At 38.2% G+C, this 20,728-nt stretch overlaps 1 long non-coding RNA gene across 1 annotated transcript; it reads left to right on the top strand.

The window, feature by feature from the left end:
* The first annotated feature begins 13,840 nt into the window (after positions 1–13,840).
* On the top strand, positions 13,841–20,719 carry LOC116446816. Its single transcript, XR_004241389.1, has 3 exons — positions 13,841–14,015; positions 18,219–18,350; positions 20,635–20,719. It is a non-coding gene; the product is annotated as an uncharacterized LOC116446816 (long non-coding RNA).
* The last annotated feature ends 9 nt before the right edge of the window (positions 20,720–20,728 follow it).

A 20,728-nucleotide genomic window follows, 5' to 3' on the forward strand; every position in this document is an offset into this window, starting at 1 on the left:
GTTACCAGTGCTGCTCATCTGAATGGGTTTTCAGGTTGGTGCTAGCTTTTGCTGGACATTTGCTTCACTGCCGTATTCCAGACTTACACTTCATGCAGTGGTACAGCTCTCAGTTGCACTACTGTTTCCATTTCTCCTCAGCATGAGGGAAACAACTCGAATCCTGGCTTGCAATCTGTCTCACTAATGCTTAAGCTGGTGCTCATAGCCCTAAGGGCTTGTAGGCAATCTAATTACATTCATTTCATAATTTCAAGTGATGGTATTTTGTAAACATTTTTAATGTATCATCATTAATATGCTAAGGAAAGAAATCTATTTCTGCCAAGAAAGAGGAAATAAATCTTCACTATCTCTTTAGTCCACTAGTTTATGTTTAGTATAGAACACCTTTTCTGAAAAGCTGTTGGAGACATATGCTCCCATTATTATCTCACAGTGATTTATCACTAACTCTAAAATAAACATTATATCCAACTTACCTGCTTGCTATTGCCCTTGCTATGCCATTTCAAAATATCTTAAAGACCCAGCATATGAACACTGATGTGGGTTTGTTGGGCTTGGGGTTTTTTTTGCCTGCACTCTGTTTTAGTATTGTTGCCACATGTATTTTTTCAAATAGTATTAAGTGAAAGGGAGAGAAACAAAACCAGAATTGCCAGCTGAAATCCTATCTAGAGAAGGCAAACTCACACGTAGGAACCAGCGCTGAAATTTTCTTATTGGAAGTATGCTGAGTGGAAGAATTTTCATGTACTAGGGGAAAGGGAAAACTCACTAAAATATAAGGTATGCTGTACTCTAAAGGCTGAAAGGATCTTTTCACCTATGTATTTGGGGCTGGGTGAGTCTGTGCAACCCTCAATAGCTTGAAACAGGCATAGACCATGGTTTAAGATGTAATTCTTCTGTGAGCTGCCCACAATGTCTCCGTTTGTGAAATCAGCCGCCTGTTTTCCACTTCCAGCCACTTTTGCAAGTAACTAATAGCCCTGTTTCCAGTAGAGTTAAGAAGGTGATTTCTTGTAGCTGAAAGATCACGGTGACCCAAGGCATAAGAAAAGTGGAACCTGTAGTTCTCTGCCTTAGCACATGTTGCCTGCCTCTCGGTTAACAAATCACAGGCTGCAGCCGTTTCAGAGGAACAACTCCAATAAATTGTGGATATATGCTTATGTTTGAGATAAGAGTCCAGTGATCCTCTCAGTATAAGGGATCTTATTATGCCAGAGCTGGGTAAACCAAGAATAATAAACAACTCACCTTGAACTGAGATTCAGGAAGAGAGTGTAACAAAGAAGAGGGTGAGGTTGGGGGAAGTTATACTTGTGTGGCTACACTTTGAAAGAAAAAGATGACTGAAAGCCACTGGAGTACTTCCCAGTGGCTAGTCTTTTTTTATTTTGGTTTTAAATGTTTGATCTATGTTGCAAATCTAGTTCTCACACTCTGTACAGAATTAGAGATCAATTAAGGTGTTTGGTCACAGGATGCATCATTGCCTCGACTTAAAAAATGAGGTGAAAGAGGGAGGAAGGTCATCCCTTTGTTACTGTACCATTTTCTCCTTTGTTTTTAGTGGTCACTGTTAATAGCTATGTGAGGAAAGCTAGCCAAGCTGAGGCATCTCTGCTTTTTCACTAAAAACTTCACCCAGTGTCAGTAGCTCTTCCTTTAAGCCTTTTTGTTAAATGTCTTGGGCAGTGGATTAAGCCTGAACATTTAGGATATTTGTCTCCCTTTTGGAAAGGCTGGTTTAGGCTCATAATATGCAGGAAACATACTGACCTGTACTGTCCTCTGCTTCCACTTTGTTCTGAGGTTGTGTAGTGGCAAAGCTGCTCTGCAGAAATTCTAGGATGGTTATTTTAAAAGATAATAAATAATTGCCATTGGGTAGAAAACTCTGATTGAGTGCAGCGGACACTACCGATATAGGATTATTAGAATAGCACTTCATGGTTTTAAAGCATTGAGAAGAATTGCCTTTTTACCATGTTCAAACTGATGTATGCAAATTCAAAACCTGAAGGATTGCCTATCAATATTTACAAGATATAGCGTAAGTAATGCTATGAGGTCCTAGAGCAATGTTGCCCTGTGGAGGCAAGTCCTGCATTGCATATTTTTTTACTTCAAATGTTTCCTATTTTTCAACATCATCTCTCTAGTTATTTTATCTGGTAGGTCTTTAATATAAAATATAGGCATGCAGCACAGAATATCACAGTAAGTTTTTCTGGCAAAAATGCATGTAGCCTGCTAGAAGACAGGAGCTGAGGTTAAAAATAGTTAGTATGTAGCTGTTCAAGGTGGTGATTTGGGAGTTTAAGACATTCTAATTATTCACTAGACTGGTATGCTGCTGTCATCTTCACCAATTCAGAATAACACTTGGAAAAAACAAGTGACCCTCACTATCATACATAATGTGGCAGCTTAATTGGCAAGAAGAGGGTGAAAAGTAGGCTAGGAAAACCCTTTGAGACTGATGGAGCATATTTCAGTGGCTTCATCAAGATAATGTCCCCCAGGTGATTGAAAACAGCAAATATTTCATCAGGAAAAAAATATAAAGGTGCTTCAACTGCAGAACCCCAAACATATTATTAAAACCCCCTTTTATTTTAGGAGACATTCATATCCTACATATCTAGAGGAAAACGAGAAGAAAATGATTAATTTTAATACCCATAAATTATGGTGCTAGTGTACCTAAATATACCTTGCATTTGCAGTGAGGTTTTACTCAGGCTCTGTGACCATGAAATTCAGGGTACTTCAGTGTTATTTCTGTTCTGAACACATGTGCTAAAGGGCTTACTGTGTGGTAACCTGCACAAAAATGAAAGCAAATATGTATTACAACTGCAAGCCTATCGAGAGCCATCAGGCTCACAAAAGCTCACATTTCTTCAATATCCAGTTTACAGGCAGATCCTATAAAGAATCTTTTGAATAATAATAATATAGACCACAAATTAAATCATTAATTGAATGAAGATTTTGGTTGTTGTTGTTGTTGTTGTTAGGACTATCTAGATAGCACAATAAAACGACAAAGGCGGGAACTTCTGGAGTTTCCTGGACAAGTACACTGATTCTGTTAAATTCAGATTTAAATAAATATTCAGAATTTTAAATATCTATTTTTAAACAAAATTCATGGTCCCATTATTAGAAGAGGTATGTGTCCCCACATCAATATAAAGTTAATCATACATATTTTTCAGTAATATTTTCTGTCAAAAATACACTGTTATGTGATTTTGCTTCTTTAACATTACTAGCATGTACCATGGCCATAAGCAACTGATTTGACCCAACACAATGCATGGGAAAATGGAAAATATTCTCCTGTCATTACTTGTACACACAGTGTAGGTTGTTGCCACCGAAGGTCCCATGTTCATATGAGCAGACTCGATGCTCTAGAAAGTCTGGATTAACGTGGGTACAGCTTTAAATCACTTATCATATTTGAAATGGAAATATGCTAGCTAGTTGTTAATTACCAGTTAAAATAATTGCTGATCAGCAGCAACTAAAATATTTGAGGGTAATAGTGTTAATCCCAGTTTTTTGGGCTATGTGTTTGTATCCCAAGATCACACATCCACATATATGCTCTATGCAGAGGGAGTGAGTCAAGTATCTGGATGGGCCTGGCTGGAGTACTTTTTTTGGTTTAAGACATGTTTACAGACGGTCTGAGCATGGATATTGTTTATGCTATTGGAAAAAGAAAAATTTGATTTCACAACCACGAAAATATAAAATGAGAATTTCGTCTGATACTGAAGTACAGATATTTATGACCACCATGCTCGGTGCTGAGATACAATCAGGGATATAATATTTATATTTTACTGGTTCTCTAATGCCTACAGCTTTGATCTGAAAGTAAACAGTGTCATTATAATGGGCCATACATGATCAGAGATGTTTCTTTCCAGCCTTATTTCTTCTAACAATTTTCAAGGCTGATAAAATCTTTATTCCTGAATCCAATAAGTAAATAAAAATACGAGGGGATGTTTCAATTACACAACCTATACAAAGAACAACCTATACAAAGAACAAAACATTTCTTAAACTGACTGCTGTGTGGTATGTTAATTAGTCATCAACAGAGAATGAAGGGCTCCATTAGCAGGCAGGTGCATGTGAAATGATGTTAAAGGAATATATATGCATGGAGCCTCAAATCTAACCATCTCATTTACAATCTGTTACTGAGCTAGAATTTAGTTAAACATCTTGAAGATGTACAAAATCTCTCTTGTAGAGGAGGCACTGGCCCTTAAGTAATTGGCAGCAGCGCTACTCATTAGAATAGCCCCTCATCTGAGGTGCCAAATGTGCCCTGTGTTGAGCTGTTCAATAATCAGCAACCAATCGGTCCTCTTCTCACATCATTCAGCATGACAAATCAGTGATATTAACCACACGGGTTAAGGCAAATGCCAGTCATTGTTTACATCTCAGGTTAGCCAGTTCCCTCTCAATCAATACAATGTCTCTAAAAATACAATACAAATAGACTGGTGGTGTAGGCTTCGTAAAAATCACATGACTTCCCCACATTTCAAAAACAAAACATTGAATTGCAGAAGCGCAATACAAACAGTGGTATGAAACTGGCTATGTTTAACTTGAAGAATATAGGGACTGCACTCCTGAAAGGAACTGGTTGCTGCATTTGCCAAAACCCAAGTTGTAGGAGATACCAAAACCTGGAGTTTCAGAGTAACACAGTTTAAAGAGCCCATGTGCAGGAAACTGCTTAGCTTTTCTCACAGAGTCAGCTTGTCAGTAGTACACTCACCCAGAAAATGCCCAAGCTCTTCTCCAAAGCAGTTGGAGTTAAAAGATGAAAAGCCTGGCATGTCCTTTCTTGCATGTGTTACTTCCACTTGGTTGGCAGTGGATTTCAAACACTGTTGCACATCTTGTATTTGGCTTAGTTAAGTTCCTCTCAAGCTCACAGCCTTCCCTGGTCTTTACCTAGCTGAATAATTTAGTGCACTTTATCTGTGTAATCTGTGCCTTTTATCACCTCAGTGTTCATCTGTGGTCAAAGATCACTGATAAATAAGGAAAGCAATAGAATTTGTAATTCAACCAGTACTATCTGCTGCCTTACCGTGCCAGCATTAGCCATGAGGGCAAGCGTCTGTTCGCTCTTATCCACAGCATATTGCTGATCATCCCTCAGTTCTGGCATAGAACAGTGCTGTGCTTTCCACCCTTTCACTTCCTGACTTCAGCAACAGCATCTCATAGAAATGAGCAATGAATCAGTGACTGAAATATTTACTTGACAACAACTACATCTCACATTCTTCTTAGCTCATCACTAGTTTTGTAAGCAATAGTGATGGAAATCCACAAAGTACTGTGACTATCCCAAATTTAAAATGCAGATAATGCGCTTGTGTATGCATACCAAATCCTGCTGATTCTGTCTGTTTGGAGAGAGCTGCAGGCTAAGTGGAGCAGGGTGATGTGCTCTGAAGTTAACTGAAAGGATACGAATGATAATTCTAAAGAGAGAGGCTGGAGAGAAGGACAAGGAAAAGTAGCCAGTAATACTAGAAATTTCTTGAGCTCTCTGTTCCTAAACAATGTGTAAGCTCTGACAAAGAGGCATTTCCCTTGTTCTGCACATGATGTTTGTGATCTGCTAGATCTTGTCCCTGCAGCCAAGGACATAGTAACATTTCAGCTCACCTACTTCAATCCCCAGCTTTCCACTTTAAGCCAGAATCCTGCAGCTGGTTACCTTCTGAAATGGCATCATTTTTTCACCAGCTTTGCTTTCACTGATAACTGTAACACAAGAGCAACAGAGGGCTCCTTGAGTAGTGCCTATCATGGGGTCTGGCTGCAGGCTGAGCAGTAACATAGCACTAGTTACCTGGTGGCAGTCTCTCAACGTGGCTCCTTGTCTCTCTATTTTCTCCCTCCCCTCTCTTATTCCCCCCATTATCTATAAACAGTCACTGGATTTCCAAAGTTTTTTGTAACATTGGTTTTTGTCTGAATTTTTACTTTATTTCCTGTTTCATTTCTAGCGCACAAAGGTTTTGTTGCATTGCTTTTGGTAACTCTCTTTACATAAAGAAATAAAAATTCATATGCCACATTTAAGTATGTATTTCTGTAGTATAGAAACTGGAGAAAAGAAAAGGCAGACTGTGGATGCTCAAAAAATTCAGTAAATACTCATAGGGGCTGTTATTAAAAGTACATTCATCCAGAATCACAATGGTCTCCCTGGGCATAACTGGGCTCCCTTGTGCAGTAAACGAAGCACCACTCTGGGAAAATGCAGTGGGGAGGGAATTTTTTTGCTTATGATGGGAATAACGTAAGAAATACATTCTGAGATGGTCAGAATAGCTGTTACTGTGCTGAGCAAGCTTGGGCCTTTAAATACCCAGCCATTTTTCTTTTTTTAATGGCTCATTTTATATACGGTTCATCATTGTACCACTGACCTTTTCTCTTCTGACTTGTGCTGATGACATGGAAATGACAAGATTACCAGGAGCGATGGAAATAGGTGCTTATCATTGTACAAATTAGCAAAGAGCTGCCAGCAACAGGAACATGATAGGTTGATACGTCTGCTCTGGTGCAGATGAGAAAGCCACATCCCAACCATCTAAAATTGGCAGTCAGAATTCAGTCAGGGACAAAAGCTCCTGTTTGTCCAGGAGCTTCTTTCAGTGTGGGAGTATCCAGATGAAAATGTCTGATTATCATCTATTACAATATGGAGCTAAGCTATTTTTCAATAAATAATAGCACAATTCCTTATGAGTATCTCCTATTTTAAATGTGGAGCTTAAGCATATTTTCTGGGCAGGATTTCAGTAATTACTTCCACATAAGAACCTCCCCACTCATTTTAATTCCCTTATTCAGTTTTACAGTTACAGTAAGCACTGATATGCTTTAGCTGTATTTCACGGTGGTTTTAGGGTTCTCATAAGAATTTAGGGTTCTCATGCTATCATTTGAAATGCATTGATATTCCCAGGATGTTAGTCTTGACACAGTACAGTAATATTAATAGGTTTGTAGCAAAGCTTTATTAGTAGATTCATACTCAAGGTAAAAGTTAGGAATGGTCTCAGTACCATATTGAACTGGGGCCTTGGAAACATAACAGCTGATTTACTAGGATGGTGCTGCAGAGTGAATGAAATAGTTAAATGGATGTTAGCTAGGTAAGAGAGAAAGAAGATCACACAGAACCAAATAGTTGTGTAATCACACCCTGCCTATGATGTGAATGAATAGAATGTTTTGAATTTTGTTACCTAGGTGATCTGCTGTTCTAACAGACCTTTGACTTCTGCCCCTGTCACCACCATCCCCCCACAAAAAAACCAAACAGAAGACAAGAAAAACAAAACTGGATGCTGTTTTCTGTTTATAAATTTGTTTTCTGTGCATTGTCAGAAGTTGCAGGTAACTATGGAGTAGATGAGGTGAGGATTAGACTGCAGTAGGTCATTCCAAGGCCACTCAGGTGCAGCAGGTATTGACAGTGTTGCAATGACTGCAGGTGTAAAAGGAAATTCCGGTTTTCTTAATACCACTGCAATGTTTTTTTTGGTGGTCTCAGCACCTGCTGAGAATGTTTGCTTTTTATCATTCACAAACAGGTAAATGTTTATGTAAGAAAAGGCTTTTCCTTTATGCTCAAGAGTATGATAGTTTTTACTACCTCAAGACCCAGACTAAGGGAAACCACAATCAAATATACAGGGGAAAAAAACTGTTTTCCTGGGAAGGTCACAATGAAGAAATAAGGAATGTCCTTCAATAGTCTTTGTGGTTTTAAGGGAAATAATTATGTAGTATCTTCTGCCTTTGCTTTGTCAGATTTTCCTGGAGCATTCTTTTGTCCTGTGTTCCCACTGCTCCTGTGGATCCTGCATGTGGTGTCAGTGAGATTGAACGAGCTGTACTGGGTAGCCCAGTGCTCTACAACAGAAAAAGATGGCAGAACAGCATCTGTTTCCCTGACTGCAGGCCTTCTGGTACTTCATTTGTATTTGCATTGCTGGAGGCTATACTAGATCTCTTTGCTTCTGTGGTTTGGTAATTCCAGTAGCAGGTAACTTTGGCAGCATTTCACATCCATAATTGTATCCGTGATTGTCTCTCAGTGACATGGATGTGCTCATTTCTCTCCATGATTCTTTTATCCTAATTGCATAACTGGAGCTCACTGATGTCCAGCATGACTCAAACTGCAGACTGGGTGATGACCTTCATACCACTGTGCCATGTCATGGTTTGCCTACTGCTTTTAGATCTCCCTGTGAATAGAGACCTATGGGCTCCCTGCCTGGATTGTCATCTCCCTGGGCAGTGGCTCTGTGCAGCTACTCAAATTAATTAGCATACACAGGGAGGGAGAGAGCAAGGGGTTTGGGGAGAGACACCAGCTTTAGTGTAGGCAGGCTCATCTTTCTCTGCAGTCAGTGAAAAGGGACAGGTCTCCCCCACATACAGTCCTTGTTTTTCAAAATATTAAGTGACTATGCCAGCCATCACAATTCCCCTTGAGTTTTCAAATTTTTTTATCAGACACCTAAAAATTGGCTAGCTATGACTATGTAAACAACAATGAATATCAGCAGTCTTAGTCCAAATAAGGAATTACCAAAAACCATCAGATTACTATAGTTAAATGCAAGGTATTCCTCAAATTTGCCAATATATGAACGTCAGTAACTTTCAGAAAATGTGTCCAAGTCCCTGGCCCACTCACAACTTTCTGAACTCAGTTAAATATGCTGTTGATTAAAGTGCTTAGAATAGCACATGTGTAAAGTTTAATGCAGAGCCTTTCAGCCTTTCATTCTACATGTGACAGGAGATGCTTCCGTTTGGGCTCTTCATTTTTCTCACAAAAGTGTGGGTGTAAGTCTCTTCCCATCATACTCCATACAAGCAGTCTAGACAGCCTTGCTTCCCAGGACAGCATTAGGCTTTTGGAGATCCCTCAGTGTATTTCTTTCTTGTAAAGATCCTATTGCATTGTCAGCACTTAGCACCAGCTAATAATTCTGGAGCCAGACACTCCCATCACAGGCCACAAGTCACTTCTATTGATTTCAAATACAATGCCGCTTTTATCTCCATTCCATTCAGGAAAGAGTGTGGCTGGGCCACCCCCACTATGTATATCATAAGAGTATCAAAAGGAACACATTGGAGGAACTCTTAGATAGAGGCAATGCTGCTTTATCTCAATTTCTGGAATGGGGCACATAAAAAGAAGGATTTTTCTTTTTTCTTTGAAAGTGAGATATTAGTTCCAATAAAATTATGGGAGTACTGTTGCTACTTTAAATATGGATGGGATATGATAAATTTTCCTCTTCAATTTGTAAGTCTTTTGAGCAGATGTTTAATAGTTACTAGTCTTTGTTACTGGCAAGAAACAAAAAGTTACCTCTTAGCCCCAAACTAACGGGCGTAGAAAACAAACAATTTCAGTGAAGAAGATTGTCTGGAAGAAGTCTGGTTTGATCAGGTTCCTTCACCATAACAAGAAGAAAGAGAAAAAGGTACATGAAATGAGCACAGGTACCACACTACCACGAGTGAGTGAGGAGAGCACATTTTAGAACTTTGCATGTGTCTTGCTTTGGAATCAATCTGAATGATGAACGGTGAGGAAGAGGGATTAGAAGGGAACCTTTAACTGTACACATTACCAAAACAAAGGCTGTTATTAAGGCACCAGTAGAATCTGAAGTTACAGACTGACATTAGACATGGCTGCTCATAGCAGGACCCAGGTGCCAAACTAGAAAAGATACATAATGCTTCCCATAGCAGCATCTGGCTTTTTGGCAGAGTCTACACACTTGGGCATTGATGACTGGATTTGCTTTGTAGTCTTTCAAACAGTTGCATTGCAGTGGCCCTGGGCAAAACTGCAGAACCTTTTCCTCCATAGCACATCATTTCACATAGCATTTCACAAAAGAATTACCACTGAAAATGAACATAGTCTGTGCAATTAGTCTGATAATTAAGATTTAAGTACTGGACAGAGATCAAAGTGCTTGTAATCTGCAATAAAGTTCCTAGAGTTGTAAGGATTTTCAAAATGTTAGCTTGTGCTTTATTGCACCTTCCATTTATTGTGTACCCATGATAGCAGCAAACACATTTTCCCAGTGGATATCAGCATGTATAACTGCAACACCTGTTACTACATAAGCCTGGTATTTCTCACAATATGATTACTCTGTCAACGACTGCCATAAAAGGTGGCATCTGTATTCATCAAAAAGAGTTATCAATAAATGTAAAGCCATACCACAATTAGAGATCTCCAAGGAGGGACAAATCCAACCAAAAAAAAAGTCAACGACAGTATTTAATTACTAAGATTGTTAATCAATAAAATGCCTTCATAACTTTTAATTAAATTTTTATTTGAACTGGATGTTTAGAAAATCTGATTCTTTGTTTTTGTTTCATTTAACAGTTGCACTACTAAAGTACTGGTGGCATCTGTGAACAGCCTTCCTCGAGGGGACACTTCATGTCTGTAACTGCATTTTGTCACCTACAGAGGGTGTTAAGAATCTTGTTAAAAATAAAGGAAATAGTTAGGAGACATCTCACTGTAGCCATTATTATAGTGCAAATTACCAGGTAGAGTAATCCAGAAGCTGTCACAAAAGGTTAGTAAGAAACAGTGTCAGGAAATCAACCATTCAGCAATTCATCATGGCCTCACACTAGCTCTAAACTGAATGCTTTTAAAAGGCATTGTGTTATGAGGTAAGGGACATTATCTTTTTTTTTTTTTTTTAACAGCATTGAATAAAGATAACTAGGAGAGTGGTTCTCTCATGAAAGATATAAAGACATAATGATGAAAAATGTCAATTATTTTATTGCATAAATCTGAAGGCAAGGTAAAAAACAGAGAGAGATTGCTACAATTGAAGTAGGCCATTGCAATATAATACCTCACCTTTATTTTAATTTTAATTTTGGAATATACTGTCTGATTTTTGCAATCCTTATTCAGACAATAAATGACACGTTTTCTAGATTACCAGTCCAGTCCCTAGAGGCTTTGTAAGATGTCACGAAAATACAAAATTTGCCTTTCAATAAGTTTTTAAGAGTGAAGTCTTGATACTGATTTTAACACAGATTGCCATTGTTCTGTTAAGGGATATTAGAATACTTTGTTGCCATTTGTCTTGTAGGTAAATAAACATTATCTGCCTCTTCCTTTGACTTTCATGTTTAGCTAGTGAATGAGTGCCTTCTGATGTTGACTCTCAGTAGTGGTTCTCTACTGCTGCAGTGCCACTGATGTGGCCGCAGCTGCTCTCTGCTGTACTGTGCGATTTCCATGGAGCACTGTCTGAGGAATGCCATCACGGTTGTTTGGGAGTTTCTTAGCTCACTTTCAGGTTTATGTCAGAATGATGCCTTAGGTTTCAACTTTTGTATTTTTCAAATCCCATATGTAACTCTGAAACTTCATACAGCCTGTTAGCTACTGTTCTCTCATGCTGGTTAGATATAACAAACCCTCTCTGGGCCTGAACTCAAGGACACCTTGTTGTCCCAGGCCCCAAAATATATAAACTAAAGCCTCTGACAGGAGGAGCAAACTTGGGGTGATTACATCACTACCTGAAATTATAACTGGAGAATTAACCTTGATATGCAAATGGACCAAACTTATAAAAGTGTGAAAAACCCATGACCCATCGTCCATCTTGGATGGAGCCCCTTGGAGGCTTTTGACTGCCCAAGGTGTACCTTTGAAGGCCCTTCAAATAAACACCTGCTTTTATTCTCTTAATCTTGTCTAGTCTCTGTTTACAGGTAGCCACTTCAAGGCATCAAGAGCACTGGACACAAAACTTGGTCTTCTATAAAGCACTAAAATTATACTTGGGGTTAGGGGTGGAACCAAACACAAAACCTCTCCAAACAGCCAAAATACTGAACCAGTAAAAACCCGATAGTTTGCATAGGCCAGTAGTGTTTTCCTGGTTAATCGTGGCTGGGTGAAGTGGAAGGAAGGCAGTAAAGTTTGCTGGAGGTAGCCATGCTTAAAATTTCCCTTTACAAAAGGTAGACAAACATATACTGAAAACCTGATGTTCAGAGGCTTTGTTAGTTGCCAGCGTCCCCAGGGCTCCAAAATAGCTTTGTAATACTTAAGAAGCAGAACTCTGTCAGAAAAGATGACCAAAAACCCGTCTTTATATTCTATATGAAAATGCCTCAAGAAGTACCAGTAACCAGGGATTGCATTGGCATTAAAAAATACATAAGTGTTAAAAGACAGTTGTCTCAGATTAAGGGCATCCCCTAAGTTTAAGTGATAGCTGGAGGAGCTGTGAGGATGATAAACAGAAAGAGTAATGAGCAGAAGACTGTACAAGATGGCAAGGTCGAGCATACCACACTTTACTGAAACCTCTGAAAGCTCTTGGTGTGCTATACAGCCCTATGGAAAACCATGGAGAAGAATAATGCAATTATCAATTAAGAATTTTTTTAATGGGGCTGACTGATGTTTAGATGGCAGAAAGTTTAATTGCAAGCACAAACTCACATCAGGTTTGCGTTGCTGGTTAAAGGTTATATTTATATCCAGCCTTAATGTGCTACCAAGGGCTGGTCTTCATTGCAATGTTAGTGATATTTCCAGAAGACTTGTCAGAATGGAACACTCACTTCTCATAGATATAAAAATACCCTTATGAACAGATAAGAGCATCAATCACTTTTAGTATTTGAATGTCAGATATATATGAAAACCCTGCTAACTACCTTCAATAAAGAACTTTAAAAATTACTCCTCAAAATACATATACATGTATTTTAATCCACAGGAGAACAGATTAAGAGAACGCTCCTTCCATGACACATTGGATGAGAATCTGTCTTGTTGCAATGCTAAAAATTCTCAATCCATCAATTAAATGCAGATTCAAGGCACCATCTCATATATCCTTGTCAAATAAATTATGCCTTATATCAAAGACCACACAGATTCCTACTGAACAAAACAGGAGTATGTCTGAACAAATCATAAATGTGAAATATGATAGAAATCAAAATGAGACAGACAATAAAATGTAAGATTTGTAAGTCAGATAGCATCTACCTTAGAAGTAATATTACCAGTACTCAGAATCTGTGATTAAAGAAATATTCATAATCGGTCACTAATTTTCCACACAGATTGGATTTTTTTGATAATACAAACTAGAAAAAAAATTGAGGGAAATTAAAAGAAGAAAAGTAGCAGATGAAATGGTGTTTAAATGTTCGTTTTTCTATATTTGCATATATATACAGATATTTCCCTTTATTTCTCTCCTTTTTTTCAATTAACAACTAAGCCGGAAAAACAATGCATGTTATCCAAGGACAAAGTTTGAAGACATACAATTATTGGGAATAGTCAAATGTAAAACCATAAATAGAAATTGCCTGCAGCTGTCATAATAACTGTCTGGGTAATAAAATGGTAGCTGAAATTCAGTAAGGGCAAAATATACATGCTGAAGTGTATGAAGTGTATGAAGAAATCAGCTCTGAGAAAACTACTGCCACTCAAGGAGGACATCTCAGATTGGGTTGCTTCTTAAAACCATGAACTTGGTATTCCTTAGTTTTCACAAAGCAAACTCTGTCAAGAATAATTTGGAAAGGACTTTCAAAGAAAATACTGAACTGATTAGACCTTTGATGTCCTTGCCTTGGATATAGCTTGTTGTTGACTCTAATCTGGTCAGATTAGAGTAACAAGTTACAGCAGAACTGATCTCTAATCAACATAAAACTACATTAGTAATGTGTGCTTTTCTTCCAGAATGAATGTTCCTCATTTTGTTTCCATTTATTAGGAGCTCTGCATGCTGAAGCAGCTTTCACAGATGAAGACTTGGAAGAGGCTCTAGTTGAACCAGAAAACCAGCTACAAGGTAAGAATTGTAAAGTATGTACATAATTAGATAATTATTTTTTTAGTGATTTAAGTAATATGCTGAACTTTATGGACAGCTGGCTCCTGCCAATAGACTTTCACACTGATATTGCAAAGAAATGATCATATGCCTTGTTTTCTGATTAAAAATGAAGTTTTGTGGTATATAACTGAACAACAGCTCATTCAGCCAAACCAATAAACACCTTCAAAATGTCTTATCTTTATATGAATAGGCAGACATACTCATTCTCTAGGAGCTCACATTTATCAGCAATGATCACAAATTCTTATTAATCCTTCATCAACCCTGCATTCATCTGATATTACCTGGCCTCCTGCATGAAAGAGGCTGTAGAAATTCACCTCACGGTCCATGCATCAAGCTTCCGAGTTCTTGGCAAGATATCCTGCTTCTTCAGACTGACATTAAACTTGATATAAAATCTTCAGATGAAGATGAATCTGCCATGTGGAAATAGTTCCAGTGTTTAAGTACCCTTTGCACTTTATTCTCGCTTTATGCTTCACTGTCTTCTCTCCAATCATTACATCTTCCTATACTCGTGTCTGTTTATAGGTATCAGATGTCTTCATCTGTAGATAATTATGGACCGTGATCAAATTATCTCTTAATTAACTGTGGATGAACTAAATAGACTGAGCTTATTCCAAATCTCTGCAGAAACCCACTTTTCAGGGTTTTTCTTTCTCAGAGTTTTTCTGATACATCAACACACTTCCGAAGGGTGGGTACATCCCACGCCAAACATCCTGCTTCAGAAATAGATTTAATGTCACATATATCACTGCTATTACCACATTTCTCCCAGTATTTCCATCTACATCTTGAAGAACCACATTAGGTCTTTCTTTGTCATTCTATGACATCTTTTCCAGCTGCTTTTCAGCAATGACTTCCAAATCTTCACAGCCCCTACTTTCCAAGCATCGTTTACTGTCCTTCTAACAACTGGTGCATCACCCACAGCTCTTCATTATTTCCTTTGTTTTGCTTTTCTCTTATTCCTTATACCCAGAAAATATTGCATGAAAAACAACACTTCCTGAAAATGAAAATAAACCAATATGTGAATAGATGATATCCTCCCTAAGTTGCTGAAATGCAATCACAATTTCTGTCTCTCTTCACCACTACAACAGTGTTTTCCAGTTACGAAGGAAGTGTGATACAAGGAATGAGACGGAAAAAATACTTTGTTACTCTGTGAACCTTTTCTATTTTAACAATTTCTCTCACATTTCATCCTAAGTAGATGAGCAAGCACAGCTTACATATATTTGCAAACACAAAAGAAGCATATGAATTGTGCTAATGATAGGGGTGGTGGGATCAAAAAGGAGATGGCAGTTCATAACTTAGGTTCGTTAATCAAAACTGTTTGAGCTCCTGTCCATGGGATCTTGCAGGTCTGTTTGGGCAACCTGACCTGACTTTACTATAAGGTTCTTGTAAGAAATGGGTGATTATTTTTTTCCCTAATTTGAGATCAGACAAAAGTGATAAGGATTTTACCAGCTTTGGATAATATTATTAAATTAATAGCAGTAATATCGTGTCACATGTTCATGAAAATGAATGAATGAAATTGGCTAAATTGTTCAACAGTGTGCTCTACCATCCTGGATCAAGGTCAAGAATTTTTGCTCAGAGAGGCAGCAATATATGCACCTACATGGTGGAGATGAAAGTGGTGGGTATATGGGTATGTAACTTCCAATTTAGTTTATGGTATAATGCACATGTACAATTTTAGAAGCTGTCTGTCTGCTGTGTGGTGAGCTGCAGCCGATTACAGGAAGGAGGGAAGCACCATGCTCCTTCAGAGAGGCTTCATTTCTGCTCTTTCACTTTAATCTGGAGTTACAATCCTTCGGCTGACAGTGAGATGTGCCTTTCCTTTGTGGGGAAAAATATGACTGAGGTCTTAAGAACCTTATTGTGACTCAGTGAAAGATCCATCTCATCAGCTGCAAGTGAAGTTAAGCTGCTAAAGGAGAACATATATATAAAAGACACTTTGCTCAGGCTATACAAAATATCACTTTAGATGATATCAGCTCCTGTATTCAGGAGCTGCTAGTATTTTCTGAAAGTATTTTGTCTCTCTCCATCTATGTGACCATTTCTAGCAGAGGAAACATGAGTGTAAGCTATTTTACATGCTCACAGCTGTTCAGGAAAGATGAGAAGCTGAAGGCCATGGCAAAACCCTTACCATGCAGATTGCACCGTGTTTTACCTACCACCACTGTTAAGAAAAACATCTCCCATTCATGAGGCTGTTGGAGGCTTTAGGGATAGTACAGAGGGTCAGAATGGAGACTGTAACACTTGGGAGGAAATCTGTAATTTTTTTTTGTTTTAATACAGAGTTGTACCCCCGCTAAGTATCAGTTACCAGTGCTCATTTATGCAGCAGTACAAAGCCCTTTGTTAATTTCAGGGTGGTTCAGTGGGCACCCAGGCACCCCAGCAGTCACGGCTGGAGCCATGGCAGCCTGTCTGGGACATGACAGCTGGGAGAGAAGGTGGCCAGGGCATGGCTCTATGGCTCTTCCATGGCTTTAATAGGGGAAGGTACTTAAGACTTGCATCTGTCTGTAATGGCCAGTTTCACTACGCCATAGCCAGACACAAAGGGATCTTCTCAGAGGAGAAATCTCAACTCTTTAAGATATAACCTGGAAATGCCTCCAAGGTTTTTACAAAAAACAGAGAAGGGGAGGGGGAAGTTGAAAAAAAATTAGGTTGAATTGGAAACAAGAGAAGCTTTTCCATTTGTTCACAAAACCTCTCTAAATCCTCATCTAAAAAAGTTAAATTAACATCTAAACCAGAGCAGATACTTAAATTTTTTTTGAGTGTTCCCAATATCAAGATGAGTACAGGGTTTTGTTTAATCTTTTTCGTATTTGGAACCTGTCCAGTGGAATGAAAGGTATGGCTGATGTGCTGCTCCTTTGGTCTTTCATCAAAGACAGTAGTCCCCTCTTTCTGCCTATCCTTTCATTGCAAAATGTTATATCAATCCTGATCATTCCAAAAAAGTCTTATCCACAGAAATAACAGAAAAATTAGAAAAGTAAGCCAAACACTTTCTCTTTTATTTAATCCCATTTCTTCCTTCCTACAACATATGTTTGGTAATCTTGGTATATGGGTCAAGAAAAATGAATTTTCACAAAAATCTGCCAAAATTCTAGCCCAGAACTATCCCAGTGGAAGACCTGGCTAAGTCACAGACGTGACTACAGTCTTCCATGTCATTCTCTCTTTCTCTCAATTTTCTAAGTTCTCTGAAAAGCCAAGCATCTGATGTGAACATGTGAAGGTGAGAAGGGATACCAAACAAAGTGGGTATCTTTCTTACTCAGTAGGCCTGGATAAAAGCATACATTTAGAATTCGAAAAAAATTTTTGTTTGTTTCTTTTTCCTACTCTAGTGTGTGTTTCTTTTCAATGATTGCAAGTGAAAATATGTAATAGGGACTTTCCCATATATATTGCTGAATTTTAGAAGCAGGAGTGGGAATGGAATATTTGGATCATCCCTGCTGTTGCTTCTCAGTCCTGACTACTGCTGTTCACTTCCTTATCATTAATAAAAGATCAAGGAGATGACACAGAGACCGTGGTGAGAAACAGCAAGTCTGTTTTGACATGAATTTCCAAGAATAATTCTGTTTCTGTACTGATGCTGAAGTATCACACAGGGAGGTTTTCTACTGGTTGAGTATGCACCAAAGAATGTTAATAAAAGAGATGGTTGAGTTAGTAATTCCCTTTCAGAAATGCTCTGGGACTGTGCACCATTGGGGTTTTTTGGATTGGTATATATAATACAAGCATGATGGACACTGATTATCGGTGTTGCTGCAAAATAACTAACATTATAGGTCTGCCACATCCTTGCCCAGTGAAGTATGAGTGCACCTGGCAGTGCAGGACATCCACATGCTCCCCTCGTCTCTACCAGTGGGTGGGAAACTTAAAACTGTGAAGAGAACAAGGGGTAAAAACTATAGGAGTGAGAATTTCCTGAGTATTAATAAAAGGAATCAGTATCCCATTTTTAACCAAAAAATCTTAAGGGACCTATACAATCCAGTAAGTCTAAAATTTAGATGTACAAAGAAGCTGAATGCCTAACTCTTTGGGGCTTTTTTGAAAATTCAGGGAAAAGGTGCAGTGTCCATTTCTTGGTGTCTCTGTGAAGAACACGTGCATGATTCCTTGCCTGATTTGATGATCCCTGAAATGTGGACATACATGCAGTCCAGCACAGTGGAATATTTATCAACAAAATAGGTAAGTGGTATTTAAATTTAAGCAGCCAAGAATAAAAATGTAGCAGAAGGCTCTCACAAGCTATTGCAATCTACTGAACTAATCACTCCTAATTAAATATTCCATATCTTGTTTTTGGAAAACTACCCAGAAGCATCCTTCAGCATTTGTTCAAGGAATGTTTTTCTGATAAGGGGATTATTTGATATTTTAAAAAATTTAATATCAAGTAAATAATAAAATAATAACTTTTATATCAAGTGGAGATTGCCAAGAACAGAAACTGCAAAGGAGCTTTCTCATATTCTTAAATTTTATTGTTACAGAGCTGTTTTCACAACATTTTTTGTTAGCTTGGATTTTTCTGCATATTGAGAATTGATGACACTATGTTTGTTACCCAAGTTGAACATTGTAAGCAGTTTACAATCTCTGATATTTTAGCCATGTTAACCAGAAGTGGTGATTAAAGAAACTCCATCACCTGTGGATTCACTGTAGATCACTGTCCCCACAGTCTTAGAGGACATTGAGCCACAAAACCAATAATAATTAGGACTCCTAGCCGAGGTGAAAAGCTATTGCCTCATGGAACTATTTTCCAATCCTCCTCCTTCCAGCTGAGCTGGACTAGTGACACTATAAACTGGCAATTAAAAGACTCAAGTTTAAAAATACCTTCAACTTCCCAGGTCCCACAATGGCAAAGGTTAAGTGGATTATGTGGAGATAATTCACTCAGCTCCAGGGGGAGGGTGCTGATTGCCAGGGCTGTTGGTTACCTCCCTCTCCCCTTCTCACTTGCTGTGTCAGCTTTGCCAACCTAAAACAAGAAAAGGACTGGAAAACTTTCCCAAAGGACCCTGCAATTACTAATGGGCACTGACTGGTACTTGCAAATTTTACTTTGATACAGCCTTGAAAGCTAGGCATGGAGGTGGTCCCTACTCCTCAGCTAGCATCTTAATGCTATTGACCATTCATGCAAGTCTTCCAGTAAAAACACCCTGCTTCTTCAAGGGAAAAGAAATATGAAAAAGATTGCTGGCCTTACATGAACAGCTACTCTCCCCCATGCTCCAACTGAATTAAAACCACCAATTACACCTCTAGTTGTGTGGCAACACCTACACTGTGTTTCCAATTAACTTTGTAAGTTTTTAATCAGTGACAAATGCATTTTTGTAAATTCAATTTGCCTTTTATTGCAGCACCTATAAAATGTCTTGCAGCATTCCGGAACTTTGTGAAGGTTTTACTTGCTACTGACATAACGCAGCTGTCGGACCTACAACAAAGGCTAAGGTTTATGAGCAGCTTGAATTAGGATGTAGGTTAAGCAATTAAAGTTCAAGGAGGGGGAGGGGGAAATGGTTTCCCAAAATTTGCACTTGCCAATTTAAAAAAGCATAACAAAAACGTGCTGTACACTAGGATGGGCAAAGCTAAAGCAGCTAAGGAGACCATACTCAACTTTAAGGTTGCTATTTTGAGAGTGTTCCACACGTGAAAAGGTCACCCAGATTTCAGTAATAAATCCACACTGCTGTTTGTTTTCTTTTTTAATCAAACTCAAATGCATCCTGTTAAAGGTCTGAGTGATTAGATCATAAATCTGGATGTCCTTGAAGATGATGAAGAAAATGCTTATCTGTAAAACAATCATCATACTGCCAGTTCTATCATTTACACATTTTTACATGTGCTGGAAAAATGGTTTAATTTTAAATCATTTGCTTGAATTTTTAGGTAAGAAAAAGAAATCTTGCAGAATTTACAGTTAAAAGAGCAACTAGATTAATTGTGACATATGGAAAGAACCCATTACATCTAATCTTCTGCATCTAAATTCAGGATATTAAAACAATCAACATTTACAATAAACATGAATTAATATTTCATCTTAGTGAAACTCAACTCTCAGTACATTAACTTCTGGTTCCAGTTATATGATAAAATGGTCCTAAATTCAACAACTCTGAAATTAGTCAGTTTTAATGGGGCCTGAGTATAAATTTGCTTTGCTACATTTTATTTGGACTGGTACAGGCAATCCAAATGAAGCTACCAATTGGTTTTGATGTATTAATGCATGAAAATCCTTATTCTCTGGGGTCCTGACCAGTACATATTGTGCTAGATTCCTCTTTTTTTTTTTTTTTTTCTATTTTCTATTTTCCTTGTGTCTTGGTTTTTCTGTTTGTTTGCAAAGTATTTATTCAGTATTTCTGGCAGTGTATTTTTCTGTTGTAAGCATAATTAGGGTATTGCTGCAACTTCTCCTGTGTGCATTTGGCTCTTACAGCTGATTTGTCACTTTGTCTGAACCCAACTGTGGACATGACTATGGCCAGCACCAGCAGCATATTTTGCTATTGCAGCGCTAGCAGGAAGTTGGG

This window comes from Corvus moneduloides, chromosome 7 (genome assembly GCF_009650955.1).
Source record: "Corvus moneduloides isolate bCorMon1 chromosome 7, bCorMon1.pri, whole genome shotgun sequence".
Lineage (NCBI taxonomy): Eukaryota > Metazoa > Chordata > Aves > Passeriformes > Corvidae > Corvus > Corvus moneduloides.